This window comes from Aethalodelphis obliquidens, unplaced genomic scaffold (assembly GCF_003676395.1).
Source record: "Aethalodelphis obliquidens isolate GAN/ISIS:26980383/991018 unplaced genomic scaffold, ASM367639v1 scaffold40, whole genome shotgun sequence".
In the NCBI taxonomy this organism is placed as follows: Eukaryota; Metazoa; Chordata; class Mammalia; order Artiodactyla; family Delphinidae; genus Aethalodelphis; species Aethalodelphis obliquidens.
This window is the reverse complement of record NW_020837984.1, coordinates 2,381,178-2,394,992: the sequence shown is the minus strand read 5'-3', so window position 1 is coordinate 2,394,992 and position 13,815 is coordinate 2,381,178. Positions and strand designations below refer to the sequence as shown.

Sequence of the window (13,815 nt, the reverse complement as noted above, 5' to 3'; positions counted from 1 at the left end):
TCCACTTGGCTTGGGAAGGTTTGTTAAAGTCTGTTCCTGAAGCAGGGTCTAAGCAGAGAAGGCTGGGCAGCCAAGACGGCAAGATGCCAAGTGTCCTCAGATTGAACTTAGCCTTGTCCCGGCTGCTCTCCTAGGTGCAGACCACTGTTGCTCTAGTGACAGCTCCTGCCCTGCAGCAGTCCTGATGTTAGCTGGGCCTCTGTCCTTTTGCAAATTAATAAACATTGTCTCGAGGCACCCCTCTGCCTTTCCCCCCACGTCCTGGGCCCTCCTCAAGCTGTCTGCAAGTTTTTGTGATGTGATTTCCCACGTCGTCTTCATTTGTTGACTCCGAGTAAAACACAGCCTGTCTCAACTGGAACAAGGCGGGTTTTTGGATTTTTACTCAGAATCTGGGAGAGGTGGGTGGGGGAGGTCTGGTATGTAAGCACAGCCAAGGTCTTAGTTGAATATGTAACAATGCTGTTGTCGAACTTGTTGGCTGTTTCTGCCTTGGGAATTGCTCACTGACTGACCCTCCTCCTATGGCAATGTCCTTCCCTCCTTATAACTGCCTTTATCCAGCTGTTCCCCAGACCTCGTGATTCTTAACCACTTTATTCCTTGGGGTGATTCCTGCTGTTTTGCCTTAGCCTACTAGGCCCCTCCCTGGGGCCACCTTTCTGCAACTCGACCGGCCCATCAAAAGTATGTGCCATATAGACACAGTTCTGCCCTTAAAAATTGTGTGTTCAGCTCTACAAACGTAAACTGTTCAGATTTGTGGTTGGAATAATGCCCCCGTGCCCCTCCCTCCCTTTCCAAGTCCTAATCATTGGAACCTGTTAATTTGTTGTGATATAAAACAAAAGGGAGTCTAAGGTGGCAGATGGAATTAAGGTTGCTAACCAGCTGAACTTAATATGATTTGACTGGGCCTACCCAGATAATCCAGGATTAAAAGTAGAAGAGGGAGACAAAGACTGAAGAGACTTACAAGAAACACTCAACAACTTGTCACTAGTTTCAAGATGAAGGGACCACAGACCAAGGAATGCAGGTGACCTCTAGAAACTGGAAAAGGTAAGAAAACTGATTCCCCCCAGAGCCTCCAGAAGGAAAAAAACCTGGCCGACACCTTCATTTTGAAGGTTAGCCCACTGGACTTCAGACCAGTAGAGTTGTAAAGGGATAAAATTGTGATGTTTTAAGCCACTAAGTTTGTGGTAACAGAAAATTAATACAGGTCTCATGCAGAAGTTTTCCTCATTTTTACCCTATTTCCTAAAATTTTGGGGGGGGGTTTCCATCATCCTTCATGACAGTAGACTTCATCCCATGTAGGCCACAGTCTTCAGAGACTGGCTAATTAATTTAGTAACGGGCTGGGGAAACCACACAAGAACATCTAAGCCTCCACCTGGGCCAGGTGACATATGATTCAGAAGCTGCTTTGGTATAATGGATACTTGACCTAACGTGAAAGTCCGTGTCGAGGTTAATGGAAGAGCATTAGGAATTCACTGACTCAGTCTTTGGCACTGATGCTGGCTGATGTATACAGCGTCAAAGTAGAAGAAATGACTTAAAAGTGTATAATTTGTGAATTTGCCAATTGATTTTCATTTGAATAGGATCATATAGTAAAAGTGGTATAGGAAATAATTTTAATGGAAATAATTTTGTGAAATAAAGGCCACCTGGGAATATTTGAGTAATAAAAATAACTAAATAACATAAAATGGTGATACTCACTTGTCTACATCTAAGAGTGCTGGAAGGTTCTAATCAATTGTGTACATGTTATATTCTGTAGCCAGGCCAACTCAGCATTTACCAATAAGAAACTGCGAAGCACCAGATTTTGTTTTGCCTTTCTCTAAATGACTATCTTTGAGGGGCCTTCATTCTCAACAAAACTTTGCACTTTGTGTTTAAGAAATATTTTCCCCCAAAGCTCTACAAGGTAGTCTTCTGATAGAAACTGTTTCTGGTGTCTCCCCTGCTTCAACAACCCTTTGAGCACAGCAGATCCTGGAAAGACAGATGTCCAAATTAAAATAGTTAAATCTATGTGGCTGCAGGACCCATACAGCTGTGGCTTCTGTCAGCTCTTCAATAAAATATTAAATGTGTGTCTATTGTTTGGGAGCTGCCCACAGTCCCTTGTTCAGCTGGCAGAGGTTAAAGGGTATGTAGATTACTTAGCCAACTGTTTGGTAATTGTCACAGTCAGTTACTTGGTAACCCGCAGAATAGCATTCTCTGGAGGTAGAGCCTTTGTTGCTAAGCAATAAATTCAGGTAAAATAACCGTTCCCTAGTTCTTATTGGCCCAGTTTTAAAACACAGGGTATAGGTTGGGTTTTCTCCCTCATAGGCTCCCATACCTCTTTTGTTTTTCCATCCAGGCCATGAAACGAGTGCTGATAATTTGGACAGCCCTTGTTTGCTGGGATTTGTCTACTGCTGATGCAGGCTGGGGACCAAGCAAATGGCTGGAGAGCAGGATTTATTGGGGTGTGCTCTCAGGTTTCTACTGTCATAATGTACCTTCTGGATCTTGGTCTGGAGATCGGCCAATCTGTAAGTCAGATGGGCACTAAGAAGACCAAAAGCAATGGCAGAGATTTAATGAAAAGGAAGGAAAATGTATGCCTGATGATGTTTTTCTACATTAGTATCAACCCTATAATTATTATTAATATTATTGTTATTTGTTACATCTTGAAATACCTCTTGGCCCTCAATACTTGCATAAATTTTTTTTTTTTTTTTTTTTTGCGGTACGTGGGCCTCTCCTGTTGCAAAGCACAGGCTCCGGACGCGCAGGCTCAGTGGCCGTGGCTAACGGGCCCAGCCACTCCGCGTCACGTGGAATCCTCCCAGATTGGGGCACGAACCCGTGTCCCCTACAGACTCTCAACCACTGCGCCACCAGGGAAGCCGTGCATAAATGCTTTATAAGTAAATCACTCTGTGTTACAGAGACCAAGAGCACTGGGAAGGAAGGCACTTGGGCAGGAAAATCTTAATTTAGTCCCGGCAGGACAGGTTTAAACAGGCTTCCTCCTTTAAGGGACTGGCTGCAAACAAGCTAATCAACCTGCTTCACGACTATACTTCTTCCTACCTCAAAATTTTTCAAAAGATCAGGAAATAATGTTACAGATGAATATTCCCTCACAGTTTATTTAGTCTCGCCTGGCAGTGTTTGATTAGAAGAGAATTTTAAAAGAGTCGTGTTTTGGTTCTCTTCAAAAAGTCTACAAATAACAAATGTTGGCAAGGATGTGGAGAAAAGGGTACACTGTTGGTAGGAATGTAAATTGGTGCAGCCACTGAAGAAAACAGTATGAGGGGGTTCTTCAAAAAACTAAAAATAGAACTACCATCTGACCCAGCAATTCCATTCCTGGGTATATATCCAAAAATCTAAAAACACTGCTTTGAAAAGATACATACACCCCAATGTTCATAGCAGCATTATTTACAATTGCCAAGACATGGAAACAACCCAAGTGTTCATCAACAGATGAATGGATAAAGAAGATGTGATACACACACACACACACACACACACACACACACACACACACACACACAGTGGAATATTACTCAGCCATAAAAAAGAAATTTTGCCATTTGCAACGACATGGATGGACTTGGAGGACATTATGCTAAGTGAAATAAGTCAGGTGGAGAAAGATAAATATTGTATGATATCACATATATGGAATCTAAAAATTGCAACAAACTAGTGAATATAACAGAAAGAAGCAGACAGATATAGAAAACAAACAAGTGGTTACCAGTGGGGTGGAGAGGGGCTATATAGGGGTCGGGAAGTGGGAGGTACGAAGTATTGGGTGTAAGATAGGTTCAAGGATGTATTGTACAATATTTTGTAGTAACTGTAAATAGAAAGTAACCTCTAAACATTGTATAAAAATTAAAAAAAACCCCAAACTACCATATGATCCAGAAATTCCACTTCTACGTATATATCCAAAGAAAACACTAGTTTGAAAAGATACATGCACCTCAATGTTCATAGTAGCTTTATTTACAATAGCCAAGATATGCAAGCAAACTAAGTGTCCATCAACAGATAAATGGATAAAGAATATGTGATATATATATAGATAGATATCGATATAGATATAGATAATGGAATACTACTCAGCATAAAAAAGAATGAAATCCTGCCATTTTCAGCAACATTAATGGACCTAGAGGCTATTATGCTTAGTGAAATAAATCAGACAGAGAAGGACAAATATTGTATGTTATCATTTATATGTGGAATCTAAAAAATACAACAAACGAATGAATATAACAAAACAGACTCACAGATATAGAAAACAAACTAGTGGTTATCGGTGGGGAGAGGGAATGGGGGAGGGGCAAGATGGGGTAGGGAATTAAGAGGTACAAACTACTATGTATAAAGTAAATGAGCTATAAGAATATATTGTACAGTGCAGGGAATATACCCAATATTTTACAATAACTTTAAATGGAGTATAATCTATAAAAATATTGAATCACTATATTGTACAACTGAAACTAATATAATGTTGTAAATCAACTATACTTTAGTAAAAAAGGAAATGACAAAATAAATGTTTTAAATAATAATAAATTAAAAAAAAAGAAAACCTATGAATTCAAATGAGCATACCTGCCACTTGCCATGGAGAGTCACTGTTGCTCAGAGGCAGTGTTTGAATTCTGCCTGGGATTCCCATTTGCTGGGGCCTGCCACTGTCACTTCCACAGGTGAGCCTCACCTTAGGTAAATTCCATCCATGAATGTCCAGACCTGCCTTAACAGACAATTTAAAGGATAAACATTTTTGTATCTAAAAGATATATTTATGTTCAAAAGGGTTCACACACACACACAAACTCCTTCTAATAGTAATCCCCACTAGAAGATTTTAAATATGTTTCCTTTTTTTTTATGGTGAGTCAAAGCGTACCCATAAGGTATAAAAATTATGGAATGCAACATGCTTTAGGGCCAGCACAGAAGCCATTTCCTGGTCATAACCTCTCTCAAAAGACTCCCAGTTGGAATTTAAGGGCCTCTGCCAGCTGCCACTGCTCCTCTAGACTGAGTGGTGTGTAAGAGAAGCAGGAGTCTCAAACCTAATTCCCCCATTTAGCAGCTGGGCAGGCTTGGGCAGCTCAATTGACCTGTCTCCACCTCCATTTCCTCATCTTTAAAATGGGAATAAAATAAGGTTATTTAGAAACAGGGTTGTGAAAATTACATGACAATGCTTTTAACCCCCTCACCACGTAATAATCATTAGCTTTGATTATAATTCTCTCTCCTTTTGGACTGACAGTGTCTCAAATTAACATAAATTCCTGTTGAGTATGTGCTATAGGCAAGGCTCTGTGTTGGCCACTTAAGTCTTGTTACAGTTAATGGAGATAAAAGGGTATTAATACTTAATGTAATTATATGACTTTTCTAGAGAAGCGGCCTACAGAGAGCTCAAAGGAGTGACAGAGCCGAAGGCTCACCACGTGAGAGACGCGCCTCTGCTGGGCAGCAGCCTAGACACAGGATGTTTGCTGGGATAGGTCCCTGCGCTGGGATAGGGCACCAGCATTTAGCTCGCTCCAGCGAATCCCTGGTCCACAGTAAGTGGTCAATAAACAGTTGCTCAAGTTGTTGGATCAGGAAAGGATGAAGCAGAGCAAAGGAAGAGGTCAGGTTCAAAGGGTTTCCTATAGCTTTTGTTGTTATTTTCTTGTCTGTTTCCCTTTTAAATCTAAAATGCTCTAAGTCCTTTATGGACTCCTTCACCATGTAGGAAGGTAGAGAGGCATCTTACTCTCCTTGGTATGTGGATATGAGATTACTGAGAGAACATGCATCTAAATTGGAACCCAAAAGGACAAGAGCCACACAAACAAAACAACACAACAAAACATTAATTTGGATAAAATTCCATGCAGGTCTCACTCCTTCCACATTTTCATTCACAGAGGTTCCCTTGAAATGGCAAGTTAGATAAACTAGTACTTCTATACAAAAAGAGATGTTCGGAGTCCTTCAATAAAATGAACTTAACAATAAGAAGAAAGAGACGTATTATTCTGTGCCCAGAAGGGCCACACACCCAGAAGGGCTGGCCACAACTCCCATGGACATGCCCCTTGCAGCTCCGCTCCACAGAATCTTCTATTGAGCAGACCCTATCATAAACATGAACCAAGCACCAATGGCCACAAAGTAAACTGACAGATGAAAAGAACAAAAAGAATTCCCCAGCACAGTTTTGTGAGGCAAAAGAGGGGAAATCCTAGTCTGACTTCTGAGGTTAGTGACAGTTTAACTTAATAGACTCTTTTTATTGTGCAGAGTAAATATTTCCGGTTAGGAGGAATTCTTTTAAACCTTAAAGTAGGTTAAAGAAGCCCTTACTACTTCTCATCTGCAACTGGTGCATGGTACATTTGTTAGTTGATGACTCTAAGTAGAACCCAAAAGAAAATATCTTGTCACCTGTGTACATGCTGAACTGTGTTTGTTCCTAAACTTCACCCTTTGTTAGATTATCAATTGTCACATAGGTTTACAAAATTAAAATTGGGCTTTTTACTGTCTTTTCACTCCTTATATTTGCTCTATAACCTTCTTATAATGATTTCCTCATTACAATAATCTCCTTGTATATTGGAATGATTCTTTGGATCGAATTACCTCATGAAGAAATCATCTTGATATTTCAGAAATAAAACCCCTTTGGATTGAGTCCAAGAGCCACTATCACTTTAAAACAAATTGGTCTTTGTGACAAGTCATACATTAAGACTCTTGGGTGTTTTAACTTAGGTTCTGAAGAACACCCTATCTCCGATACCCAAATGTCAGAATCCTAAACTAAGACCAATTCACTTTTTTAGTTCTGTCTTGTCTCTAAGTATGAGAAGACACAATATTTTGACAGCTGAGGCACATTCTATATTTACATTTTCACACAAACAAGGCACACTTGCACATTTTATCACCACACAAAATAAACCTAGAGAAACATCTTTCTTCCTGTCCCATACATGTCATTTGGCCATGAGGCATTATTCTTGCCTCCTTATTCTTATTTTTAGAGCAAGCTGTGTTTTAACTAAACTTTCTTTTTTTCCTGGTTTAATGGTGATCAATTAGATGACTCCTTGCCCTGCACAATGAGAGACCGTCTCCCTCTCTGTATGCTGTTCTTAATTCCTGAACCCAGATCTCTTCTTAACTGGGAACAGTTCTTTTTTATTTTGAGACAGAGTATACTGCAAGAACACGCAAACAGATAGGAAAGGGCCTCCCCAAAGTATGCTCATTTTGGAACACGCTTGTCGTTAGGATGGTGCAAATCTGCCTGATTATTTTTTATCTAGACTAAACTCCAGTGAGGATTTTTTTTTTTTTTTTTGGTTTGGTCTGTCCTTTTTTTTTTTTTCTTTTTCTTTTTTTTCTTTTTCTGTCTCACAAAAACCAAGTGTTCTCCAGCAATGAGGCAACAGAAAAAATCAATACTTGCCATGTACCATGTAACCAATAGAATAAGGGGAATGATTTATGTATGGATGGATGCAGCCTGAATCAGCTGGGGCCTCGCACAGAGAGAGAGAAAGAGAGAGAGGGAGAGACAGAGAGAGAGAGAGAACAGAGGGAGGTGGGGGGCGAGCTGAACTGCGGTGATTATTTCTACAGTGTGGCCAGATTTTTTTTCCTGCAGCAATAATCCCCTTCTCCAGCACTGCAGGACAGAGGGAAAGCCTGCAATCTGTGGAATATATGATGGCTCAGCTCTCCCTCCTTTCCTCAGAGTCCTGATGCCTTGTTCATACTAAGGTACACTGAGAAGGGGAAGATGATGTATGGCCTGTAGCCCTTCAACCTTCCAGTCATCTCCATCCTAAGAAAGGCTAGTGATGGGTCGACAGCACTAGTTGACAGAGAGTCAAATTATCAACAGGATTTAAAAACAATAAAACGTTCCAGCACCGCTTCCTAAGAAGACCAGCAGGAAGGGCTTACAGACAAGAACTACTCTATACTCCATGAGTTTCTGCTGGAAATATAGTTTGGTTAACTGGAAATCCAGAGCGCTGCAGCATTTAAAGGTATTTAATCTTGAAGGTAACTTTTAGGGTAACTGATACTCTTGCTGAAAGCTTAGATATTAACTGTACTTATGTGCTTGTGGTGTGAAGGTGCAACTAGACGGCACCGAATCCAGCTACTTCCTAGCTGGATACATGGCACTATTGTATATGGAATTCTGGTGGTTGGGACTTTAAACTGGGTTAAACGTTTGCTTTAGAATGACATAATATACAGATTTAAATGACATGTTTTATTAAATTCCTACTCCCTGCTTCAAACTCAGGATGAACCATGTAAGACTTTGTGAAAGGCATATATGACCATTTCTTGGGAATATCTTTGTTTTTTGAAATGTATTTAAATAGATCTAAATTTATTTTTGTAAATTACCTTCCTTCTACATTGTGCTTGAAACTCTAGGGAGCTTAACAGCATTATATTTCTATCAGTCTGTTGAAAAAGACTGAAATATGTCCTTTTATGAGGAACATTGATACCATATCATTTTTAACAATGTTTTTTGCATCCTTTAATCCAAATACAGTGTTAATATCACAGTTAGGTATTCCCCTAAAATATCGTATGTTCAATATATGATCTATTACACTGCACATAATACTTGGAAAGATATTTTAAATACAGAATGTAGCAGAATAATGCCATGCCATTAATGTATGCTTAATTTGGAGCTGGTAGTGTTAATACCCATAAGCTGTTAAAATAGCTTTTTATTCCCCCTTCAGTTGAAAGTATCCATTCAACTCAACATTACTGTACACTCTGTTGACAAAATATCATGTTGCTTTTTCAAATATGTATGTTCTCTAAAAATTATCTTAAATTCTCATAACAAAATTCCATGTTGTTTTTTAAATACATATATTCAAAGTGTACAGAATGGCAATTTTAACATTTTTCCAAATATATATTTGTTATCTAGTTTTTTCTTTCATTTATTGCATAACTATCTTTTTGTTTCTGGAATATTGTATTTAGTCCCTCATTTACATTTATTTAGCAGTACATTTATTTAGCAGTCGTGTGCATACATAGGATTAAGGATTAGAAGCAAAGAGTAGAGAACTAGAAAAGTATATAGAACTATTCTCAGTAGTCTTCATCTTTTAAATGACTCTTCATACTTTAATATCATTTTTTATGGGTGTTATTGAAGAGCAGTTAAGTTGAAACACTATTAGTTATAAATCAGTAATACTCTCATGTCTTCATTTAAATACCTAGTCACTGAGAGATTTGATCTACCCTGTTCTTTGCAAAACTATTTTGGGAAGATTTCTATGTAAATTAAATAAATGCATATGATGTCTTTCCTCTAAACAAAATTAGAGCAATAAAAATGCAGTCCACAAGTAAACTATATGTAGTAAGACATCTTTCAGTAATTTTAATACAAAACTGATGACCCAAACCAGCAGAAAGTATGCACAATTATTTTGAATGGGGGAGGCCAAGTAGATATCTGCTGCCTTCACATAAGGACAGATAAACCTTGTTTTTTACCTTTTGATCTGGATCATCATTCTCTCTTTCACTCTTCTATTGGCCCAAACAGGTAAAACAACAGAAACCCCTTACCGTCTTCACTTTTGGTTCCACTGCCTCAGTCAAGCTGTCCAGCTGAGGGTTAATAAACACAGAAAATCTGGAGATGGTCCCAATATAGTGAGGACCTTGAAGACCAAGATCAACGCTGCAGGTACCACAGCCAGAAGGAACATTATTAGTGCCCTACAAGCAGGTATGGGCTCCCCCAGAAAACTAAAGCACACGGGAATGAAGAAGCATGATCACAAGCAAGGTGCTGCTGAACTCTAAGGTAAGCACAAGCAGGACCTTGTTGCAGGTTTATTTTTAGAGATGTGTTGCCGCCACTTAAGAAAAACTGTTATCTATAGCAGAGAAAAAGAGTAAAAGTCTGCCAAAGGCCACAGTTTATTTAAGTCAAGCCACGTCTACTATATTATTTGAGATGGGCCTTAAGGCCGCAGGTACCGGAGTGTCAGCACACAGAGAATTCTGGCCCCAACAATAGGAGAAACACGGAGAATGAGTGATAAACTAACTGCAGTTAGGAGATGAGTAAACAGGAAGCCCAAGAATTGGATTTCATTGTTAGTTAACAGATTGCAAACAGCATCCTTTTGTTTGAAAAGTTTATATCTATTAAACATAACTTTCCAAGTTCTAATAAAAGCTGAATAATCCTTCTCCCCAGTTCGAGAGTAAGTTCCTGTAAACACCTGGAGTTAAAATGCATAAATGAAACTCAGGTTGGCATCTTATGCCATGACAAAAAAAATAAATAAAAATCTTCTCATTGTGAACGGGGTCTTCAGTAGACATCTGCTATGCTTTTTTTCCTTTATCGGTGGTTAGTTTCACTGATGAAATAACCGTTAAAGAGAAAATCAATATCTGAGCTTATCCACCTGCTTTGTTTTAGTACCTCAAATTATTTTAAAAACTGATTAACACGAATAACTCACTATTTAGGAAATACAACAAATGAGTGTTTCACATTGCTACTCTAGCATCCACAGAAAGAAAGAAAGAAAGAAAGAAAGAAAGAAAGAAAGAAAGAAAGGGGGGGGAGGGAGGGAGGGAGGGAGGAAGGAAGGAAGGAAGGAAGGAAGGGAAAAGGTAATATCCAGTTCTCATTTACTTAACGATTCATTAATCCACATAATAGAAATAAATGAAAGAGCTAATAAAAACATCCACATTTTTACTTTCTAAAAGTCTAATTTCATCCTTGCACTAAAATGAAAAATAAAATAAACGAAAACATTCTAATGTGAAAAATCAATATTATTACTTCTAAAGAAGTCTGTTTATACCTGAGAGAGAACTTTCAGGCTCTCCATAAAAGAACTGTCTCTCACTCACTTGGTTTCTTTTTCCTTCCATTAGCCTATAGCAGCCAGAGCATCTTGGGCTAGTCTAGTTTAATCTGAACATAATTGGATGGCAAGTTTCTATTCTCTAATGTGAATGAACTCACCTTAAAAACACATAGAACTTAGATTCTATTTAACATAAAGTTTAAATAAGGACAACAAAAAGTGACATTGCATTTCTGTTCGCTGATACGCTATTAAATATGATTACCTATACTTTCCAGCCCTTGCCTAGGCATGGAAGCACAGGCAACATCTGCTGAAAATATTCAAAGACAGATGCCCAAACCTGTACCTCAACTGATTTGCCTGGTAGCGTGAGCTTCCTAGGCCCTCATCCTGGCTGTTCGCATTTGCATCTGTATAGATTATGTGAAGATATAGATCCTCTCAGAAAGCTGTCTAGTTCTAGCTACAACTTAATGGTTTTACTGTATGGGCTACTTCATTTATTTGACCAGAATTTTTCTCCTATAAGATCTAAATGAGAGCCCATCCTTCCCCCTCCCCAGGGAATAATGCAAAAGATGGGAGGTTCTTAATAAAACAATTAATCGTGATAAATTTCTGGTTTTTGCTCCTTCGGCCAGGGCTATTTCCATGGCAACATCCTCTCATCCTATTGTTGGGTTGTTCTTCATTCACACAGCAGGTTAAGCCCAGGGCAGCGAGGGCAAGCTGATGGTCAGCCTTTATTTTCTCCGGCCCTTCAACAAAGGTTAGTTGAGGTCACCAGAAGCCAAAGGGTAATTACTTTTCCTCCATAGGGTTAAAGGTACACAGATTGCTATTGCGACAACTGTATGGATGACCTTCAGCTTTTGACGCTCAATCTTCTTTTCTTTCATCAGAGTGAATAAGTGTGATATAAAAGTGGTGATGCACCCCCATGCCTGAAATTCAGAATAGAAAGCCAAACGTCTTTTTATTTTGTAAAGCTACTATCTATTAGTATAATATACTCTTGGAATCAATTGGAAAACCCAATGCATAAAAGGTTTCCTATCCCTTAAATAGGAAAAAACAAAACAAAACTAAAAGCCTCATGGCAGAAAATTGCAGCTGTTCACTGGCTTTCTTATTTAGTTATTTTGATATTCATAATTTCCCAGGCTTCAGTCATCTTCCTGAGGGTGTGTTCTTTAAGGCTGAGAAGCAAATGGAAGGTTTCCTGGTTCCTCGAAGCATCTGGGGCTCTATTTTTTCCCTTCAAACATCAATTGCGACCTTGTCCCTCTAAAACTGACTAAAAGTCAGATTGAAATGAGTTTTCTCTCTTTGCTTCTCTATTCTCAAAGAAAGACAGCCTCTAAATTAATTTTCAGGGGTATGGAGGGAGATCTTTTGAAAATGAGTGATTAAGACACTTTGCCCACTAATTTGAAGAGCCACTTTGAGATTCGGGCTAGTTATTTTAATCTGGAATGTCAAAAAAATGATTATTATCATTTTGGGGGGGGCTCCCAAAATGGAGCCAACCACCAGCCTGATGGATGCATTTGCCATGGGTCTACCACCAGGCAAAGAGACTTTCAGCTCCCTGGACATGATGGCTTTGCTAATGGTTCATCTCAACAGACACACAGAAGGGAGTCTGAGCCCCTTCATGGGAGATGGGTTAACATCACCTGAAAGAGCCACTTGGCCCAGTCTGCAGCCTTAGCCACAGGGAACCATTCCCCTGAGTCTCATCGTCTTTGTCCAAGAAGTTGCCTTGGTGAGAGGAGCATAAAGGGAAGTGAGAGTAGACTGCCCCCGACTCCCACCTCAAGAGGAAGGCGGAGACATTTTTTTCTGTCCCCTTCTCAGATTCACCCTCCTGTGATCTGAGAGTAACCAGCCACTTCATTCCCCTGCAGTCCTCTGTCTCCCCCCGTCAGTACTGGCCTAGCTGCCTCTCCAGCCCTTCCCTCACACTCTTCGTATTGAGTCATCCTTCTGCTCACGAGCTCCCTGGAAATCTCTGGATCCACCTCTCAAGATTAGCACTCTGGTTGCTTCATCAGCAGTCCCTCCATTTGGCCTCTCCCTGTTGGCCACTCTGCCTTAGTCAAGCAACCTGCAGCCTCCTCTGTGTGACTTCACCCTCCCTGGGCTTTCACCACCCTCTCTAAATGCCAGTCCTCTCAATTCCTCCTCCTTTGAAACGTTCGTTTAAAGTTTTGTTACTTCAGGAATTCCTCCATATTTTATCCCCTGCTACATCTAAATAAATTAAATACATTTAATAAAGTATTATATATCTATTATATATAACATATCATACAAATAATTATATAATAAGGCTGTAGAAAATGCATCTAAATATCAAATCTTATTAAATAGCAACTTTTAAAAGACCTAAAGCCTTAAATTATCCCCATTTACAAATACCTGGGTCTCTTACAACACTACTGTTTTATAAGAGACAATTCATCACATAGTTACTGTCAGTAATTATCTTGGCAAGTTCTATTTTTTTCACTTTTCTTTATTCTCTATTGTCCTTTCTACATCTCTACAGAGTCCTGCCATTCTTGAGAGTGAAACATTTTGTTATCATATCATAATCTCCCCAAATAGTCTCCTTGCTCTCAATGAGCAAAATCTGCTGTTATTAACTGATGATTAAGGGGATAACAGAAAATAAAACAAAATATAACCACACCCAGAGATATTTTATTTTAGAAGGGATTCCTGAAGTCCTCAAAACCCATAGAGCACAGTTCTAGATATGGAATAGTCAGTGGTAGAGATAATATTTGGAAAAGAAGGTAAGAGACCTAAGAAGGCATGCATCAGGGTCTAGCATGTG

The 13,815-nt window shown here is 39.2% G+C and overlaps 1 long non-coding RNA gene across 6 annotated transcripts in view; it reads right to left on the bottom strand.

Annotated features, from left to right (window-relative positions):
- LOC113633533 (uncharacterized) overlaps positions 1 to 13,815 on the bottom strand; it is a 228,734-nt gene that overhangs the window by 50,216 nt on the left and 164,703 nt on the right. For 4 of the 6 annotated variants that reach the window (XR_003438230.1, XR_003438226.1, XR_003438227.1 and 1 more), the window contains one exon: positions 4,663 to 4,807. This is a non-coding gene — a long non-coding RNA (uncharacterized LOC113633533). The remainder of the gene's footprint in view (positions 1 to 4,662; positions 4,808 to 13,815) is intronic. The other 2 variants (XR_003438228.1, XR_003438229.1) reach the window with 1 other exon arrangement.